At 44.1% G+C, this 22,032-nt stretch overlaps 1 long non-coding RNA gene across 3 annotated transcripts in view; it reads left to right on the top strand.

Moving 5' to 3' along the window:
• The first annotated feature begins 5,355 nt into the window (after positions 1 to 5,355).
• The window catches only part of LOC138745692 (uncharacterized), a 157,377-nt gene continuing 140,700 nt past the window's right edge, over positions 5,356 to 22,032 (top strand). For all 3 annotated transcript variants that reach the window (XR_011346413.1, XR_011346414.1, XR_011346412.1), the window contains exons 1-2: positions 5,356 to 5,587; positions 6,293 to 6,391. This is a non-coding gene — a long non-coding RNA (uncharacterized lncRNA). The remainder of the gene's footprint in view (positions 5,588 to 6,292; positions 6,392 to 22,032) is intronic.

The raw sequence follows: 22,032 nt of genomic DNA, 5'->3' as shown, positions 1-22,032 counted from the left end.
CCCTTGTTTCCCTGAGGCTCTGACCCCTCCCCAGTGACTCTGTCCCCAATGCCTCTCATTGGCCGGATGATCATCACTCTCTTTCCTGGCTCTCACCCAAACTTTTTCACCCCAATTCCACCACCTACAACTCCCTTGTCATGTTCCACCCATTTACCCATAGGACCAAGTGTAACGAGGTGGGGGCAGGTCCAGGCTGTAGTCACATAGCTTGTCGAAGGACAAGTGAGAGCAGAAGTCCTGAGGCAAGAGGTGGAGAGCAGTGTGTACTGTGGCAGCCAGCTGTACAGGGGCACAGTCTCCAGGGTGTGGGGAGAGAGAGAGGACTCGCTCAGATGGGACAGATGTCCCAGTGCAAAGGTTTAGGGAACTCCCCAGCTCGGTGAAGGACTGGGATGCTGCCACTGGCAAGGAGATTGGACCTCTGCCCTCTCCATATCTCCACCGTCTTGGGGTCCTAGGAGTAGCACAGGTTCTAAGGCCTGTCGGTGGGGGAAGGGGAGGTGCAGGAACTGAGGTGAGGCAGTTCTGATGCGTGATCGATTTGAGATGGGCCAAGTGAGAGTATCGGTTCAGTGGGAGGACAGACATGATGGGGAATGGGCCTTTGGGACAGGCCCAGGGGAGGGCTGGGGCTTCAGGATGAGTCTTGTGGGGAGGCGGGGGCTTTGGGGACCAGCCAGTGAAGGACAATGGCTTTGGGAATGGACCTGGCGGGGGTCAGGGGCTTTGGGGAGGGAAAAGTGGGGAATAGGGTTTGTGGGAGGACCTGTTGGACAAAAGAATTAGTGACAGACCGAGTTGGGAATGGTATTGTGGACGGACTCAGAGGGAGATTGGATTTTGTTTGGACCCGGTGGTGATGCGATTGGTAATGGATCCAATGGGGGATGGTATTGGGGATTGATCCGGCGGTGGACGGTATTGGGGTTGGACCCAGTGGGGGAAGAGATTAGGGATGGATGCAGCGGGGGAATGGATTGGGGATGGACTTGTCGGGTGACGGGATTTTGGATGGACCCAGCGGGGACAGGATTGGGGATGGACCCGGCAGGGAACGGTATTTGGGACAGATCCGGCAGGGGACGGTATTGGGGTTGGACCCAGTGCAGACGTGATTGGGGATGGTCCCAGCGAGGGATAATATTGAGGATCGACCTGGTGGAGAGTTTTGGAGATGAACCCGGTGGGGAATGGACCCGGCAGGGGACTGCATTGACTCCGTCTTCAATGCCTGACACAATCTTTACCGGATGATCACAGCCGGCTGATCACCGCTCCCTTTCCCAGGTTTCACCCAAACTTTCTTACCCCAATTCCATGACCTACAACCCCCTCGTCATGTCCCACCCACTCACCCACAGGGCCAAGGGTAATGAGGAGGGGGAAGCTCCTGGCTGTAGTCACACAGCTCATTGAAGGACAAGTGGGAGCAGGAGTCCTGGGACAAGAGTTGAAGGGCAGTGTGTACTGTAGCAGCCAACTGAATTGGGCCACATTCTCCAGGGTGGGGGGAGAGAGAGGCCTGGCTCAGATGGGTCAATTGACCCAGTGCCAAGGGTCAGGGGATTCCCCAATTTGGTGAAGGTATGGAATGCTGCCACCAGGAAGGAGATGGATCACTGCCCTCCCCACATCTCCACTGTCTGGGTGTCCCAGGAGCAGCTCTGATTCCAAGGCCTGTGGGTGGGGAAGGGGGAGGTTCAAGAACTGGGGTGGGGTAGTTGTGATGGGTGATCGATTGGAGAGTGTCTCAGTGAGGGAACCGGTCTGGTGGGAGGACAGACCTGATGGCGATGGGCCTTTGGTTGCAGATCAATTGGGGTGGGGGTGCGGGGACGGGCTGGGCATGTTGAGGGACAGTGGCTTGTTTAAGGCCTTGGTGGGAGACAGGAGCTCTGGGGACAGTCCAAGCAATGGGCGGAGCATTGGGGACAGGCCCAGTGGGGGACAGAGGCTTTGGGGACGGGACTGGTGGGGGATAGGGACTTTATTGACAGGATCGGGGGTGAACAGGGTTTTGGGGACGATCTCAGCAGGGGAGGGGTTTGGGGATGGGCCTGGTGGGAGATGGTGGCTTTGGGGATGGGCCTGGTGGGTGACAGGGGACAGTATTGAGGATGGACCCAGAGGACGGAGACCACCCCTGGATCTCCGGTTCACCATCGGGTCACTCATCTTGGCCCACGGACCTGCTTTGATCTGCGGGAACCTGAATTCGATGCAGTTGAGGTTCATCTCCCAGATATGCTCCTCGGCTGAGAAACCACCTTCACCTCTGGCTCGGGGTGGGGGCAGCAGGAGGGTGACAAGGGGAGGGGATACAGTGTATGCCTACCAGGTCAGGGACATAGGATGAGCCCAAGAACTGGGGTGGTGGTGAAGGCTGAAACCTTCGGGGCATTTAAGAGTCTCTGAGTCACATGGATGAAAGAAGAATGGAGGGTTATGAGGGAGGAAGGGGTTAGTTATTTTTATTTTGGTTGGAATACATCGGTCAGCACAACATCGAGGGCCGAAATGCTTGTACTGTGCTCTCGTGTTCTACGTTAAACCTGTCAGTCTTTCAGCAAGCGGAGATGTTGGGGAGGGAACGCTGCCAACTGGCACATTCCAGGCTGCAGGAGTACATGCTGAGGGATGGATGGAGGCTTGGCACAGCCAAAACGAAGGCACTATGGGGATGGATCATAACCCTCTCATTACCGGGCATTGAGAGGCTGAGACCAAGGGGAACTCCTCCAACAGCAGAGGGGGGCAGTAACCACACGGTATCAAAGTGGTGGCATTGAAGCTAAACAGAGACGTATGCAGCAATGTGCAGTGAAGGGAATATCTGGATACAACAGGAGGAGGAGAAAAGACTTGGAACGGTCTTCCTCTTTGGAAATAATTTGTGAATAAAGTCAATTTCGCTGAGTGGTGGGGGGTGGGTGGTGGTAGTGGGATGAGAAAAGCCCTACTCAGTCAACTTTCCTTCATGAGATACTTTCTCCGATCCAGGAAATCTCTTCTGCACCCACTCCAAAGTACAACCTCAAATTTATTACCCTTGGATAGCACAAGTACGACCTGATAAAACAGAGTTCTTGGGGTAAACACACGCAAACACACAACCAAGCCCTCACACAACAGACAAATAATACATGTGGAGCATGTCCAGAAAAATAACTCACTATTGTTGAATATATAGCAGAGTGGAGGAGTATTTGTATGAGCAGCTCATCAATTGTTCCACGTTCTCCCTGTTTGGAGGAAGCAGCTGTTCCTGGGCCTCGTGGTACCGGCTCTAAAATTCCTGGATCTCTTTCCCAACAGGAATAGCTGGATGATGCTGTTGGCCGGGTGAAGGGGTCCTCGATGATTTTGTCAATGATCGTAGTGGATCACATTGATATTTGGGGTGGTGGAGGGGTGGGGGGCAGGAGGGTGTCCCCAGTGTTGCTCTAGGCCTCTTTAGGTCCAGTGGAATGACCTCTGATCATTTAAAAAAAATATTTATAAATCCACAAAGAATTCACACAATTAATAATAATACAAATCAAATATAAATACATGTTAAAAGAAAGAATAAAGAAATTCCCCCCCCCCCATAAACCACCCCATCCCCCCTCTATCCCCGTTCCAAAAGAAAAAAGAAGAAAAATGAGGACAAGGGACCCCCCAAACAGGAGCGCCGATTACTTTAATGTTCCTTTTCATAAACTGAGGCCTTAAGGAGAAAGGGAATGTCAGAGTTTCATTTAAATATTCACACCCCCCCTTTGTAAATATGGGCTCCATATTCTTCCACAATATATGGTTGTTGCGGCTCACTAACCGGGATGCAAACCAGTACACAAGATGGCTGACGAACGCAGTGACTGAGCAGATCCCACGAGAACCAACAACCTTCGTCCCAGGTGACATCCTGCACGGCGGGAAGCAATGAGCAATGGCAGGAACACCCACCAATCCGAGGCTGGCTCTGCCGTCTCAAAAGACCTGTCCTCAGCAGTGGGAGAGTATATAAGCAGAGCTGCCAGTTCAACAAACCAGTCTTCGACTTCGACTTCTTGGGTGTGTATCGTTCATTCCACACTTCACGGTAAGTGTGCTGGATATTGTTGCGAAGCAAGAGACTTTAACCATCGACCACCTCAAGCCAGCAAATTGGTCTCCACTCAGCCCCCATGACGCAGATATAGGCGATCAAAAGCAGCGAACAGCGCTCCAATCACTGGTTCTGGGGAGGTGGGGGATCATGCTAACTGGGATCCCCCCTGTGCACAAGATGACTGACGAACCTGATGACCACGCAGAGTCAACAGGGACCAACAACTTTCGACCCAGGGGACAACCCGCACAACAGTAATCAACAAGGACAGGAATACTGACTAATTGGAGGCCGGCGCTGATATGACATAATTCCAGTCGACAGCAGCAGGGAGAGAATAGAAGTAGAGCTGCCAGTGTAATAAAGGAGTCTTTAACTTTGATTTCTTGAGTGTGTGTCCTTCTTTCCACCCTTCACAGTAGCGCGCACACTCCAATTTCACATCGAATGGTCTTGCTCATCTTACATCGGGAGTCATGTGTCCAGTTTCCTTATCTGAAGAATGAGAAGTGCACAAAAATTATCAGATTTGTTTCTGGGATGTTTTAACCGGGTGATAGGAGGAACGTTTGAATATGGATCTCTTTCTCATTGGAAAAAAAGAAGATGGCCTTACAACATTATGAGGGGACACAGCAGCACGGATCGAGAGAGGATAATGCAAAGGAGCTGAACACCAAGTGTCACAATTTCCCAATAATTGATCAGCTGCTTGGACTTTAAGAAATGTCTTTAATGAAAATGTAATATCCTTGGAATTCTCTACCCTGTTGAAGGTTCATTTAAAATTGGGATCCATGGACATGTGATGAGTTTACTGTCATACACATTCGTAGAGGGATCAGATGCATCGAACTGAGATGCAGATACTTTGAAAAAAGTAACAGACATTAAATTGGAAGCAGTAATTAATTTGAAGGAAAGATTGAGAATAAATAGTCTCCCTTGTATTTCTTCAGATCAGAGGAATCCTGGAGCCAGGACAAAGTGATCTTATGAAATCTAAGGTTTTGATTGTTGTTGGGGTAGTTGTAAATGGATGGGCTGAAGGGGCTCCTGCTCCTTCGACTGCCTGTTTTCTGTCTTGCGAAGCTGATTGGGTGCACCTGTGTGTTCGCTCGCTCACTGATTGGTTGCTTCAGTTGCGCCAGCCAATGGGATGATTCGGAGGGGCTGCTATCTGATTGGACGCTGAAGTCGGGTTGGATTGATGGGCAGGTTCGCGGGCTAATTGGCTCGTGCAGTGGGGAGGCGGGACGTTGGCGGCGTCGTCGTCTGCTCGGGATCCATCGCGTCTCCGCGGGCGCTAAAGAGAAGAAGTTGGCGACGGCGCCGGGATCATCCTCAGCCGCGCGGTCCAGGGAAAACGGGCAACCAGCAGCCCGCTGGGCCCCACCTGGGAGTGGCCGGTACCGGCCAGGTGTTTGAGTGGAGCCGAGGCGTCGGTGCGAGGCCTGATGGCGCCGACAGGGCGAGGCCGCAGGCCGCGAGGTAACTTGCAGAGGGAGGGGGCGGGGGCAGGAGCTTGGCAAGTCTGGTTGGCGCATGCGTGGTGAGTTCGCGCATGTGCGACTGATTTGGATGTGCCGACAGGGCAACAAAGCGAACCCAACGGACGACTGGCGCATGCGCACAGATATTAAGATGGCTGCCCCCAGCCGATGGACCCCGAGGCGCTGAGTCAATCCGCACATTTTCGGTTTTACGTGCCCTGTGTCTCTGTTCTCGTTTGTCAAATCATTTGATTTTAAAAATAGGCTCTAAGACTTCAGGTCTCCTCGCACGGGGGCAAAACTCCGACTTGCGTCCATTGTGGGATCTGACTCCATTACGGTCGCAAGTCGAGGAGGACCTGTCGGGGTCATTGGGTCGCTAAGGAAGGGATGGAAAACCAATCCATTTTTCTTTGCTTCCCAATGCTCATAGAATGTGTCTGATTCCATCCGTTTTTCCTGTTGTAGCATCACCTTCTTCATCAAGTTAGATGTTATTTTTTAAAGTTGTGTCACTTGAACAATAATGCTCCAACCCTTCTGATCCTGACGTACCATTTGTCTAAAATGTGATGATTCACAGTTACTTGTCTGAATGCCTTGAAAAATATAGGGACTTTGGTGTTAACAATACAGAGTAAAGATTTCACCAATCCTTTTGAATTTATGATCTTTGGGATTTCTGGTCATGTTTTCTGCTTAGGTTGGTGTATCTTGCAGACCTGTTTGGTTGCAGCAAGTAAGAAGTTATCGATTTGCAGCGTCCGCTGCAGCAGCGCTACCAAATAAAGAGACACCCAAGGTGAGTGTAAAACAAAGACTGGCTTTACTGTTTTAAATTCCCCACCTCTGCTCGCTTGCCCGACTACTTCTGGTGATGTACCCCTGACTTCCAGCAGTGACATTGTTGCATCACTCTCTGGCCGGCTGGCAACTACGCAGAAGTGTAGGGCTCCTAAGCCCATACCTGGTGCTAAGCACGGGCTCCTTCTTGGTAGTGAAGGGGAGTCTGTGCCATCTTGGACTCTCCAAGTGTTGCAGTGATTTGGCTTTTTTTCCTCACTTGGTACGCTACAATCTCAATGTTTTAAAGGGGGAAATTCTTTCAATGTTTCATTCACCTTTATTACAGAATTCTTCCTAGATTATATGTGTAACATTGAATGTTATGGGTTTTCATCAACAGGGATCATGATTTTACTCATAATTTTTTACTAATGCCCCATGGGAATCGAAATAAAAATGAAGTAATATAATTAGGAAGGTTTGTTGACTCTTTTTTAAGCGGTATGTCAGGATGATTTTCATCTTGCTTGCTTAATTAAAAAGTGATTTGTCAGTTCTTAATGGCAACTGCCATATTGGCATTGCAAGGAGAGATGGGAAATGGATCAGGTCCTTGGTGGTCCCAGGAAGACAATGCAGAAAGATGTCACTGGGCTGAATGTGGTTTAGGGAGGGAGAGGGTATTCATTTTTAGGAAACGTATGTGGCCAGCCACCTATCAATATTTTCCGCAAATAGAAACTCCTGCTGGTAGAAGCCATTTCCTACTTTAAACAGGCCCAATGTCATTATCAAAGAAGATATTGTTACAAGCCCAAAGGATCCCAAAACCTAGAAGCAATAGTCATTCACCAAGACAATTGGTTTTTAAAACAGAAGTTATTTTTAATCAAATTTAATCATGAAAATAGAATGAAAATTTAACTTAACTCTATTCTTAACTAACCCAAATTAACCCCTTTCTAATTCTAAGCGAACATGTTTGTAATGTGTATAAATTTAAGAAAAGTTCTTTGGTTCACAGTTCAATCTCACTTCTCCTTCTTCCAAGTTTTCTGGTGCAGGTAATTCTTCTGCTGTGCACAGAATTGAATGTGTCTAAATTTCACAAGGTTTTGGTGCTCGAAAGGTAAATGTTTACTGCTCAGGATTGTTCTTGTAGGGTTTTTAGAGAGATTTGTTGTTCCAGGATTTCCACAACTGAAGAACCACCATTAGTCACCTCAATGTCTCACTGATGAACCTTGCCCCGTGAGGGTTTTCCAGATGGTAACTTCTTTCTCAAAGCTACTACAGAGTTCTATTTCTCTTATTTGAAACAACAGGAGTTCTTTCTTCTGCTCAAGCTATTGTTAGATAAACAAAACCTAGGCAGAACTTTCCTGTAAGCACCCTGCAGAAATGTACTTTTAGTCATCGTGGCTCCATTTCCAAACAATGGTCATTCATTTTATGACATCAGTTTGATTAACAGCTACTTGTGAATGTGAATAACATTCTCCAGAGATCTTCAATATTTCTTCAGTCTTTCAAATAAGATGTTTTAAAATGTATGTGTGTATGTGTATGCAACCTACTCGAAATCTTACCAAAATTCCAAATATTACCAAATTCTCCAAATATATTTATCTATTACAATATCACGAAAGGAGCATTTAAGAGACTCTGAGACAGGCATACAGGGAAAGAAAAACAGGGTTGTAGCGGACGCATAGCACGGTATTACGAACCACCACCATCAGGTCCCAGACATACCTGACACATCACGGGCTAACAGCGCTGGGCACCAAAGTACAGTGAGTGGATAAGATGAAGCCCCTGCTGAAAGGCATGGGGCGCTATTGGCTCGTAGCGTTAACCAGCTGATCTTGTGGACCAGAATGTTTTCACTAATATTCTCATTGACAGGCAGGGAATAAAAGGTCTGTGTATGTCTGCAATAAACCAGTCTTGAGTTGACTACCTTTGTGTGTGTTTGCCTTTATTGAATAGCATCTACCGCAGTAGCTGCTACAGGGTATTATTTTTTTATTAGAAATATCAAGATCAACACATCGTGGGCCAAAGGGCTTGTACCGTGCTGTTATATTCTGATATTTCTGTTATTGCTTGACTTTGAATATCTGTTGTAAGCTCTGTGAGACTTCAATAATGTAGCAAATGTGCACAGCAACATTGCAGTCTGGAGTTTGTATATCCTGGTTGACTTGAGCTTTTCTCTTTTTTACACAATGCTTTATAGTTCTGGTCAGTAAGAAAAGAAATATTGTGCATGTTGAATATGTCATTATGTCTGCAAGTAACACTGGAAAAGAGTCAGTAACACCAAGGTAAATAGCACCCTGTAGTGGTTGGTGCAATTTTCTGATGGGCACAACTTAGCAATCAGTGGCTACAGTGATGTGAAAATGTTTGTAAATTATTTTGTATATGATTTATACATGGAAAAATTAGCTGTTGTTTGTCCCAATTTCAGGTAGGTGTAGTTGCAAAGTGGGTAAGGATAGAAAATAGTTGGGGATCAACAACTGAGGCTTGCATTTGATGGTGTGAAAGTAGAAATGGAAACTCAGAATAAGACTAATCTGATTAAGCAAGCCACTGGCTCTTATATTTCCACCAGAAGTGAATCTCGAATTGAATTTTGAGTCATTTACACTGGTTAACTTCAAAGTCTGTTGATTGTAAGACTAAATTAAGAGCCCTTTTGCCTCTGGCTGTACTGAAAGATTGTTTTGTTTATTACATAAATCTTTCTGAGAGGGAGAATAGACTGAAGCTGCTTTCCTCCTCGTTGGTGATGAATCTTGCAGTAAGATCTTTCAAATAATTACAGACTCCTAATTCCTCCCCATCCTCGGGCATTTTCTCCTGCAATCTACATCAGTTAACACCATCCAGGGATTCTCATGCAGGGTAAAGTTTCGAAGCAACCTACTCCAACCATGTTCGTGCCCTCTGTGGCAGGAAACCCAATGCAGAGTAAATGACAGATTGGCTGAGCACCTCCACTTTGATCACAATGGCCATCTTGGCTCATGGTCACAAGCTGTATTAAGTTCCATTCCATTCCCATACTGACCTTTGTCTTCTGCCTCCTCCATTGTCTGGGTGAGGTCAAATACAGAGGAACCATCTCTTATTGCATTTGTGAATCGATGGTATGAATATGGAATTTTCCAAGTTCATGTAACCTGCCCACCCACCCCCCCCCATGTTTTTCTCTCTGACCTGTTGATCCACCCAGTTCCCCTCATATTATCCCTTCCAAACCAGATAACTTATTAATGTGGGCAGAGAAATGGCAGATGGAGTTTAATCTGGACAAGTGTCTTGCACTTTGAGAGGACTTGTAGTAGTGTTGCAATGAGGGATCTTGGGGTGCAAGCGCGAGCTCCTTGAAAGTGGCAATGTGGATAGTTTTCTCTGGAGCCTTGGAGGCTGAAAGATGACCTGGTTGAAATTTATCTAATTATTATAGTCCTGGAGAAGGTCGATGTCTTCTTCCCCCCCCCCCCCCCCGTAGGAAATGTAAAAATACTACGATGCTTATATTGAACATGAGAGGGGAAAAGGAGAGAAGCGAGGCAGGTTTTTGCACAGTGTGCTGGGGGTCTGGCCCACGCTGCCAGGATAGTGGTGAAATCGCCACGATTTAAGAGGCATTTGGTTGGGCACATGAACAAGAGGGAATGGGTGATGTGTTTGGACCATGTGCTGACAGATGGGATTAATTTAAATGAGCATCATGGTCACCACAGACATTGTTCACCAAATGGCCTATTCCTGGGCTGCTCTGTTGGGTGATGATTCATCTCTTTTCAAGGATTGTTGCCAATGGGCAGTAAACTTTTCACAGAGGTCTATCTCCAGTGAATGTATTTAGAACATTTCCATGAGTTAATTCCCTGTAGAAACACCAGTTTATCATTCAAGCTGTGTAGCCATAGCAATAATGCAAAATTTGAAGACCATCGTTACTGAATCCACTTTAATCAGCCTTCAGCTTGTACAATGTTCAGTTGAGACAAGAAAATCAAAATGCAACTTTTAACCTCTAGGAAAGATGAGTAATCCTCTGTACCACAGAATTATTGCTGAAAAAATATTTGGAAAATTTTGTGAATTCAACTTGCAAAGAGGTGATGAAGAGGAACCACAACAAGATTTAAAAATATTAAACCCAGAACATTTATTAGAAGATGTTCATCACAATAAATATGTTCAGGTTCAGTAATGATCGATTCTGGAATGGCATGTGGCAGTAATAAAATGAATGCAGGATAGATATATTCCAAGTAAAAAGAAATTAATGATTTGGATTGTGGTTTAAATGGTTTTGTGGCCAAATTTGCGGAGGTCACCAAGATAGGGGACAGAGTAGGAAGTGTAGAAACCGTAAAGTTGCAGAAGGATATAAACAGATTAGGAAACTGGGCAAAATGATGGCAGATGAGATTTAACACCGAGAAATGTACAGTTGTACATTTTGGCAGTGGAAATAAACAGGAAGTATACTATTTGGATGGGATGAAAATTCAGACCTTGGATGTGCAAAGAGACCTGGGTGTCCTTGTGCAAGGAAACCTAAAAGTTAATGACCAGGTGAAATTGGTAGTGAAGAATTCAGTGGAGTACAGGAAATTAAAGAAGTTATCTCATGGAGGCATTTTGTATATTGAAAGGTTTAGATAGGGTGGATGCGGGTAAGATGGTTCCCTTGTTTGGTGAATCGAGGACAAGAAAATTAGAGGTTATCCATATAAAACAGAGATTAGGAAGAACTTCTTTAGCCAGAGGGTCATGGATCTGTGGAACCGCTGCCTCATACAGCAGTGGAAGCCAGATCATTGGGCATATTTAAAACAAGAAATAGACAAGTATCTCATTGGTAAGGGCATTAAGGGATATGGGAAAAGTCCAGAAATTGGAAGGAGTGCAGAGTGGTTTCGTGTCGGTTTATGGAGCAGACTCGATGGGACTTGTGGCCTGGTTCTGTCCTTTGCCTTGAGATCTTGTTCTCATTTGAGAGAGTTTATTGAAGGCAACTGAGAAAAATGGAATAATTCTTGGCAGTTGTTAGAGTAGGTTATTAGTTTGACATCTCTATGTAAAACTCCAAAACTATCTGTCACTTTGGAGTGGTGCCTGTCCCTCCAACCCATGAGAAACATAGACTTTCTAATATGTCATGTGTTCTTTCAGTGACAAATGATTCTCTTATTCAAACATGGCCAGAGGTCACTCGCATTTCATTTCAGCTTCACAATCGTTTTGGGCGGATTTTCAGTTGTAAATGTGGCAAATTCCTTTTTGGGAGTGGATTTCTTGTCACATTTTTCAGTGATGTATTTGGAAAAAAAATGCTGTTGTGTGGACTGCAGCTCTTGAATGCAAGTGAGCTGCATTTGTTGTCCTTCCAATGCCATCTGCTGTTTGACAAGCCTTCAACCTGGCTCCTGCCCTTTCCAAGCCTTGCTCAAGTGTTTTCCTCGCCTCGTGACCCCATCGTAATGGTGTGCAGACATGCAATAAGCCATGGTATAAAGGCAGGGTCTATGTGAATGCCACAGCACCTACTGCTGAATGACTCAAAGGCTCTGATGTATGCTTCAAAAAGACATTATCTTTGGGAGACCATGCTGTTTATGCTTTCCATGATGTGAACACTGTTCTTACAAATGTCACTAAGGTTGTACATCAAATGCGTAAGACCTTGCTCTCTTATCACAGATGCATCTGTCAGTGCTGTGGGGAGCAGTGTTCGAACAACGAGTCTGTGGGCAATTAGAACCTCTGGCATTTTTTCTTCAGCCAAGCGGTCACCAGCTCAGGCAAAGTATCGTACAATTGGGCAAGAACTCTTAGCTATCTATCTGGCAGTGAAACATTTCAGCATTTAAAAAAATATTTATAGTTTTGTATGCAGTTCAATATAATAATAGAATCATATCCAAATGATACTTACAATTATCAAAATAGAATAAAAAATAAATTTTGTACTGCACATAAAAGTGAGAAGAGATAAAAGTATAAAAGAAAAAAATGCAGATCTAGGTGCGAAGCTCCTGTGATAACTATTCCTTCCCAAAAGGAAAGGCAGGATATTAATAAAATATTAGAATTAGACCAACATGATAAGGTTCAACCATTAAGATTAATGAAAAGTGGTGGTGGGGTGGAGAAGTGAATACATTAGATATATAAACCTATTTTTAAATATGGTTTCCATATTTTGAATTATGTAACATACCCAGTTCTAATATTATTAGTCACCTTTGCTAAGGGAATACAATTTTGCATTTCCCCATGATCAATTTTAAGATGGGATTCAGATTTCCATGGAATTGTTATACATCTCCAGGCCATTTCCAATGCAATTTATAAAAATAATTAATGTTTTTTTTTAAGAACTTGAATTCGGCTTCCAAATCATATACATTTCCCAAAAGTAAAAGCTCAGCTGTTAATGATAAACATTATTATAATTTGTTGCAAAAACTTGGCCACATCTTTCCAAAATGATGTCACCTTGAGACATCTCCAGAGACAATGTATAAATGTACCAATTTCTGTGCCACATCTAAAACATGAATTTGAAAAATTAGGAATAAATTAATTGATGTTGCATTAAATATAATTGATGAATAAATTTGTAATTAACTAATCTATCGAAAACATTAATTACTGTCCCAACAAATGTCAGACAAGCAAAAAGGGTCAATTTCAGTTCCCAAATCCAATTCCCATCTTTCTTTTGATTTATTCAAGTCTGGGTTTGGAGATTCCTCTTGAAATAGAAGATACAATTTTGAAATAAATTTCTTTGTCATTCTCTCATGAATCCCAATTTCCAATTCGATATTTCAGCTTTTTATTGGAAGGTCATTCTTTGACCATTTGTACAGACCACCAGCCTCTTCTGCATACTGCAAGTAGAAGCACACATCTCTACTTGCCCAGAGAGATTCAGCACTTGGACTTCATCCTACAATTTTCATCAGACACACAGCATATCTGATGAAAAGTGAATGCTGTGGCTGGTGCTCTATTCAGGCACGACATTACATACAACTACTGCCATCGATTTCAGTGCCATGACTCATGCACGGCACATTGATCCCGATTTCATCCGGTGAAACCAGATCAACTCTGGTCTCCATCTTCAAGATGTGACGCTGGATGAATCGGGTGAAAAGTTGGCCTGTGATGTTTTTCCCCCAACAGGAAGGACTCGGCCGTTTGTGTGGTGGCTATGAGGCAGGAGATTTTCTCTTCACAATCTATCTCTTCCTGGTAGAAGAACATCAATCAAACTGGTTAAGGAACATTTTACCTGGCTTTATGTTAAACAGAATGTTGGATTATCGGCAAGGACTCGCTTGCTGGGTCAACACCCTAAAGTCTCCAGGCACATGAAATTCAAGCTGGGGGATTTTGTTGTTTTGGATTCCCATTTCCAGCACGTGCACCTTGTGGCTTGCAAGGTCCACTTCCGCCATCTCGGCAATGTACAAATCTGCTCACGTGTGAGGACTGGACTACCAGGTGGCAGGATGAAATTCCTAACATTGGCATCTCTGCAGAGACAAATGCCTGTGCTTTTGTGGATTCCATCTTTTGGTGTTCTGGGCACTATTACAACAGATTGAGGGTCTCAGTTCGAGTTGGTATTGGTCCGAGCTCTCACTGATCCTCTTGGCACAACCTGAATTACTGCTGAGCATTTCAGGCGAACAGCTTCTTTGAGTGTTTCCATTGACAATCGAAAGCAGGTGGTGATGCATCTCCATGGAGCGAACGTTTGGCCATGGTTCTCCTTTGCGTGCCTACTGCTGTTAGGGCAGATCATGGATGTTTAGTGGTAGAGCTTGTCTATGGGTGTATGCTGACCTTGCCAGATGAGTTTGTGAATCTGAGTCCAGGCACAGTGCTCCATGAACAGGTCAGTTATCTTGATTGTCTTCGAGAAAATGATGTGGCAGAGAATGATTCCAACTGAAACGGTATTTTCTTATGAACCAAAGTATCAACACCTCGAGCTTTCGAATTAAATGGAGATGAAAAACATGTCCTACCCAATCTCTTTTCAATTTCATATGTTCTTTCTCAGACAAATGAGTTTGTTGCAAAAAAGCAAGATCAACCTTCATTTTCTTTAATATTTCCTTCCTTTCAATCGGATTATTAAGTCATTTATCATTAAAGATCGCAAAATTTAAATGAGCCATAACTTAATTTCCTCCTGAGATTGACACTTCACACAGCAATTACAACTATATATATAAAAAAATCCCAACACCCCCCCACCTTTGAAACAATAAGAAAACACTATAAAAACATAAGAGTTCAAGAGTCAGACCCCCCCTCTGTGAACCAGGTGCAGTTAATTCCACAAGTGGCAGATGACTTTAGAAGTAGCAGAGACGACCATCAGCCCCCAACCGAACATTAAAACCCATCAGTCATCCCAGTGATAACACCCACATTGAGCTTGAGCTTCATCTTCAACATAACATAACATAAGATAACAATTACAGCATGGAAACAGGCCATTAGGCCCTTCTAGTCCGCACCGAACCAAACACCCCTTTCTAATCCCACCTCCCTGCACAATGCCCATAACCCTCCATCTTCCTCTCATCCATATACCTGTCCAACCTTTTCTTAAATAATACAATTGACTCCGCCGCCACTATTTCTCCCGGAAGATCATTCCACACAGCTACCACTCTCTGAGTAAAGAAGTTCCCCCTCATGTTACCTCTAAACCTCTGCCCCTTAATTCTTAACTCATGTCCTCTTGTTTTAAACTTTCCTCCTCTTAACGGAAATAGTCTATCCACATCCATTCTGTCTATCCCTTTCATAATCTTAAATACTTCTATCAAATCCCCTCTCAACCTTCTACGCTCCAAAGAATAAAGACCCAATCTCTCCCCATACTCCAGATGCTTAAACCCAGGCAACATTCTGGTAAACCTTCTCTGCACTCTCTCCACTCTGTTTATATCCTTCCTATAATTAGGCGACCAGAACTGCACACAGAACTCCAAATTAGGCCGCACCAACGTCTTATACAATCTCAACATCACCTCCCAACTCCTATATTCCATGCAATGATTGATAAAGGCCAGCATACTAAAAGCCTTCTTCACCACCCTATTCACGTGAGTTTCTACCTTCAGGGAACGATGTACTGTCACTCCTAAATCTTTCTGCTCTTCTGTATTCCTCAATGCTCTCCCATTTACCACATATGTCCTATTCTGATTCTTCTTACCAAAATGAAGCACCTCACACTTATCAGCATTAAATTCCATCTGCCATTTTTCAGCCCACTTTTCTAAGCAGCCCAAATCCCTCTGCACTCCTTGAAAACCTTCTTCATTATCCACTATTCCACCTATCTTAGTATCGTCTGCATATTTACTAATCCAATTCACCACCCCATCATCTAGATCATTAATGTATATAACGAACAACAATGGGCCCAATACAGATCCTTGAGGCACACCACTGGTCACCGGCCTCCAACCTGACAGACAATTATCCACTACCACTCTCTGGCCTCTCCCTTTCAGCCAATGTTCAATCCATTTGACTATCTCAAAATTTATTCCTAAAGACTGCACCTTCCTAACTAACCTTCCATGTGGTACCTTATCGAAGGCCTTACTGAAGTCCATATAGACAACATCCACTGCGCTACCCTCATCCACATTCCTAGTCACCTCTTCAAAAAATTCAATCAGATTGGTCAAACATGACCTTCCTCCCACAAATCCATGTTGAGTGCTCCTGATCAGACCCTGTCTATCCAGATGTTTATAAGTACTATCTCTAAGAATTTTCTCCATTAATTTACCTACCACAGACGTCAAACTTACAGGCCGATAGTTGCCAGGCTTCCTCCTTGAACCCTTTTTAAATAACGGAACCACATGCGCAATGCGCCAATCCTTCGGCACTATCCCCATACCTAATGACATTTGAAAAATTACCGCCAGAGCCTCTGCTATTTCCTCCTTCACTTCTCTCAATGTCCTGGGGAAGATCCCATCTGGTCCCGGAGACTTATCCACCTTTATATTCTTCAAAAGCCTTAAAACTACACCTTTTGCAATCTCTATATTCCCCATATTTACCCAATTTGCTTTTTTTATCCCACATCTCCCAATATCCTTCTCCTTAGTGAATACCGAAGAAAAGAAACTGTTCAATATCTCCCCCGTTTCTCTAGGTTCCACACACAGTTTTCCACTCTGATTTTCTAAGGGACCAATTTTGTCTCGAGCTTTCCTCTTACCATTAACATATTTGTAGAACTCTTTTGGATTAGTTTTCACCCTGCTTGCCATAGTTTTCTCGTACCTTCTTTTAGCTTTCCTAATTCCTCTCTTAAGATTCCTCTTACATTCAATGTATCTTTCAAACATCACTCACCGATTCTGATTCCAATTCTTTTCCCCGTTCCCTTCCCAATCTTAACCTCAGGCATTTTCCCCATCGATTCCTTCAAATCAGGGAAGGAATTCACAAAAGTTAATGCACCATAAGGACTCTCAAAACATTGAGACTGATCTGGCCCATAAATCACCTTAAATACCGATGGATACCGAAAGTAAACTTATACCCTTTCTTCCACAGCACTGCTTTGACCAGATTAAACTCTTTCCATCACTTAATAATCTCCTGACTTAAATCAGCATAAAATAAAACCCTATTTCCTTGATACATCGTAGGGCTTTGATCAAGGCGAGCTTTCTGAACCACAAGCCGCAAATTCATTTCTCTATCCTGATATTGCAAACATCTTAAAAGAACCGCTCTTGATATTTAACCTGGAAAAGGTTTTCTCCTTAAAGGCCTCTGAGCCCGATCTAAAAAAATTCAACTCCCAATATCTCTGGAATCCTTTTCCAAAAATAATTTTACAAGATCTGAACCTTCAATATCTTCCGGCAGACCAACTCTCTTAATGTTATTACGACAACTTTGATTTTCCAACGAATCAATGTTTATAACAAATCTCTCTTCTGGACATCCCAGCCTGGAAATAAATCCTCAATATGATCCATTCTCTCCGCATAATGGTCCTCACAGTCAATAAAACCTTCTATTCTCTTAAATTGAACTTGTCCAGTGTCTACTGCTGTTAAGCTCTTATTAATATCAACTTGAATAAATGTAATTTCTTCACACATACCAGCCATTTATTTCCTCCATAACAGCAAATTGATCATTTAAAGTTTCAAAACCTTAGTTCACAGAAGACATCATCTTTTCATTTGGTTGGATCAGTTCTATAGGCATGAGGTTGACTTCCATCCCTGTTACAGGGGCCTTGAAGTCTGGGGAAGGTGTCTGTGGTGAAACAACAGCTTTCATTGGAGAAGGAGATGTTCTTCAAGCCTTAGGCCTCCCTTCATTGAGTCCAACTGCAGCAAGTAGTCATTCTTGCTCTTCTTCTTCTTGAACCTCTGAGTTGTCCTCCTCCACCTCTTCCCTTCCACCTCATACCTGGCAGTCGGACTGTGGATCGGATCCAGAATTTCCTGCAAGTGAGAGCATCTCCAGATGTGCCGCTGCATACAGGCAGACCCCTTCCCGGAAACGTGCTTGCATTCGGGCACTCACCCCCCCCCCCCCACACTCTCCTTCGTCAAGCCCGGCTGGTGTCGAATTCCATGCTTGCACTCCTCCTGGCCCAGCCAAAGATCTCGGCGCTATCTTGCATCTCCGGATGTGCAGAGAATGCAGACGTTTATTCCAGCTGGTCCTGACTTACATGTTGAGGCTTCGGATCCATGTCTAACTGATCCCGAGGTTCCTTCTGGGAGGTTGGCCTTGCTTCTTCTGCACTTTTCACAGGTTGAAAAACTAGGTTTTTTCTAAGTTGCTTGTTTTGATATGGTGTTGTATGTACTGACCAGTACAGGCATGGGCTGATCCACCCCCACCCCCTGATGTCATCCTCTCCTGGACTCCACCCCTGTGACCCAGGCCATGAAGGTCGACCCACATCTTCCATCCCTTCACTTCCCTCACTTGGACCCAGGTGCCTGCACTGTTGTGTTTAATAAAGCCTATCGTTCCCCTCAGTCTTTGTCTCTGTGATTATTGGGCCTTTGTCTCTGTGATTATTGGGCCACCTGGTCGTGCCCAACACTGTTTTTTCCCTTTCTTCATTTCCAGAATCCTACTGTAGTAAATTACTGTTCAAAACATTGATAAAGTCAAAGAAGTCACTACAGTTCGAGTATTGAACAGTTCAGTCAGGGAAAGATGTCTTCTCATGTCTTTTTCCTATGCCATCTTGCCACAACCACCCTCCCTCCCCCCTCTCAGTTGACTCCTTGAACACCATCCAATCCACGGACTCTAGGCAGTCCTGCAGCTGTCTTCCCTCACGTGACCACCTTCTGGTTGTCCTGATCTCGTAAGTGTTGTGAGCAATTTTAGGCCCCATTTCTAAGAGAGGATGTGATGGCCCAGAGGTGGTTTACAAGAATGATTCTGGGGATGAGAAGAATAATGTTTGAGGAGCATTTGATGGTTCTGGGCCTGGACTCGCCCGAGTTTAGAAGAATGAGGCAGGACCTCATTGAAATCCGATGAATAGTGAAAGGGCTGGATAGAAATAATTTTGCCAGTAGTGGGAGAGTTTAGGACCAGTGGGCACAACCTCAGAATAAAAGGATATCTGCTCAAAATGGAGATGGAGAAACCTTTTCATCTCAAGTAGTGATTTTCAAACTCCTCCTCCACACCCCCACCCCCACCCCCCGGATCATATTCCACTTAATCCCTGTGCCAGAAGTGCTCTGTTAGTAAGGGATTACTTAATGTGGTATATGATTGGAAAGAAAAAGTTTGAAAACCACTGTTTTAATCGTACATCATTGACTTGTTCTGTGCGTGGTTTCATAACTCCAGAGGAAATGGGCCAATGACAATTTTTCTCAAGGAAAATTTTTCCGACACAATTGGGTCGACAGCAAACTTTCTCAGCCTTTTTTCTCATTCATGTGCCATTTTAAGCAATCTCTTACTCTTTTTCGACATTCCAATTAATAAAGACCCAACCTGTTCAACCTTTCCCTCAGCTCAACTCCTGAAGACCTGGCAGTGTCTAAGTAAATCTTCTCTGCACTCTTTCAATCTTACTACCCTTCCTGTAGCTAGGTGACCAGAACTGCACACAATACTCCAAATTTGACCTCACCATCATCTTATACAACCTCACCATAACTTCCCAACTCCTATTTTCTTTTTGTTAATTAATGAAGGCCAAGATGACAAAAGCTGGCTTTAGATCCCTGTCGTCCTGTGACACCACTTTCATGGAATTATGCAACTGTGTTTTATCTCTTGCTGCCGATTTCTATAACTTGGCTGTTCAATTTCATAATGTTGGCTTCTGGACTATTTTATTGTGCCCCTTGATCTAGAGAGTTCTGGCAGAACAAAGCAATTTTGTTTTCTTTTGTCAGGTCAAATTTTGTCACATTGATCCAAAACAAATATTTTCACCATTCCTTCATTTCAGATTCTCTGCAGCTGTCGTATTGAACCTCACAGTGACGGCATCATGTTTGTCTTGTTTATCCTTTCCCCCTCCATCCAGACAGATGTGCTGATCAACGAGTCGACTCCACTCATCCAGCACCATTGCCATTTCTGCTGCTCGGGCTTTTCATCCCACGTATTCAGTTTGTTATTTCTCCTCTTCTTTTTCTCAGCAAAGAGAATCAAGTTTGTTTGAATATCTTTCAGAATCCCAGTGAAAGGTTATCGACCTGAATGTTTTAACTCCGATTATTTTTCCAGTAGATGACCTGCTGAGTATTTCCAGCATTGAGATTTTATTTTACTTTCTTGGTGTATTACTGAGTGCTTTGAATGGGAGAAGAAATGTGGGTTGGGTTAAGTTAAGATGTCTCGATCATGGAGTGAATTTAGAAAAATAGACGTAAAAGTGGATGGTGCATGGAAATTGTTCATTAATCTTTTCAAATTGATTTTGGAGCTATGATTGTTTTCTGATGTATGCACAGTGTTCAGAATTAAATTTTTTTGTGATGAACATGTCTCAAAATTTGTCATATTGTGGCAACAAAACAGGTGCAAATATTGTTCTAAATTACATTTTAAAAAAAGAAATTCATTTGTGCAAAATGAAGAGTAAGTGAGAGTGACTGTGTTTCCTTGTCCATTCGGAAATCTGATGGCAGTGGGGGAGAAGCTATGTTTGTACCTTTGGGTGTTCATCTTCAGGCTCCTGGACCTGTTTTCCTGGTGATCACAGTGTGAAGAAGGCCTGGTCTGGGTGGTGAGGGTCCCTGAGGATAGAGGTTGTTTTCTTGAGACTCCGCCTCTCGGAGAAGTCCTTGATACATGGGCCAGAAAGCGCGGGATACTCACATGGCTTAATTTAAACCTGCTGGCAGCAAACTCTTAATGATGTCCCACCTTGTCCCGTGGAGCCCGGCACACTATACCCATATGAAAGTTTACAGCACGGTAGCAGGCCATATCGGCCCTTCGAGTCCATGCCAGTTCACATGAACAACTCCACTAGTTTCCCCCTCCCACACTCTGCCCATATCCCTCCAACCCCTTCATATACATGTACACATCCAACCTTCTCTTAAGTCACAGAATGGACACTGCTGCAATTATCTCTTCTGGAAGATCATTCCATTCTGCCACCACTCTCTGAGTGAAGAAGCATCCTCCAACATTTCTCCTAAAGCTTTACTCCTTACCCTTAACTCATGCCCTCTTGTTCCAACCTCCCCTGCCCTCAGGGGAAAGACTCTACTCATATCTAGTCTATCTATTCCCTTCAAAATTTTAAATACCTCTATCATAACCCCCTTCAACCATCTACATTCTAATGAATAAAGTCGCAATCTCCTTAATCCTTCTCTGTGCTCTTGATGTTGTTAGTCAGGCAACATTTTTGTAAATCTTCTCTGCACCCTTTCCACCTTATCTATATCCTTCCAATAAATGGAGATCAGAACTGAACACAATTCTCCAAACTTGGCCTCACCAATGCCTTAAACAGCTATACTCTAGACTAGGCTAGGATTTATGAAGGCCAGCATGCCCTGTCTACATGGGAATCCAACCTCAGTGAACCATGTACCATAACTCCAAGATCCCCCTGTTCTTCTTCATTCCCCTTAACTGTATTTGTCAACATTAAAATCCATCTGGCATCTTTCAGTCTACTATTCCAAACAAACCAAGAAAACCTTCCTCACTATTTTCGTATCTTCTGCATATTTTCTCACCCAATTAACCACCCCCTCATCCAAATCATGAATATAAATGATAAACAACAGGGGACTCAGCACCGATCCCTGAGGCACACTGCTCGTCACAGGCTTCCATCCTGACAGACAGTTGTCCACCATGACTTTCTGCTGTCTGTTTCACAGCCACCTCTGAACCCATCTCACTATCTATTAATCCCTAGTGACTGAACCTTCCGAACTAACTTTACATGCGGAACATTATCAAAAGCCTTACTAAAATTCAAATAGATCTCATCACCTGATCTACTTTTCTCATCAAAAAATTCAACAAGATTCATCGAACATGATTTTCCCTTCACAAACCCATGCTGGGTGCCCCTGATCCCTC

The sequence above is a fragment of the Narcine bancroftii genome, chromosome 11 (genome assembly GCF_036971445.1).
Source record: "Narcine bancroftii isolate sNarBan1 chromosome 11, sNarBan1.hap1, whole genome shotgun sequence".
NCBI classification, from domain to species: Eukaryota; Metazoa; Chordata; class Chondrichthyes; order Torpediniformes; family Narcinidae; genus Narcine; species Narcine bancroftii.
The sequence above is the reverse complement of the archived record's forward strand: the minus strand, read 5'-3'. Positions and strand labels throughout refer to the sequence as shown.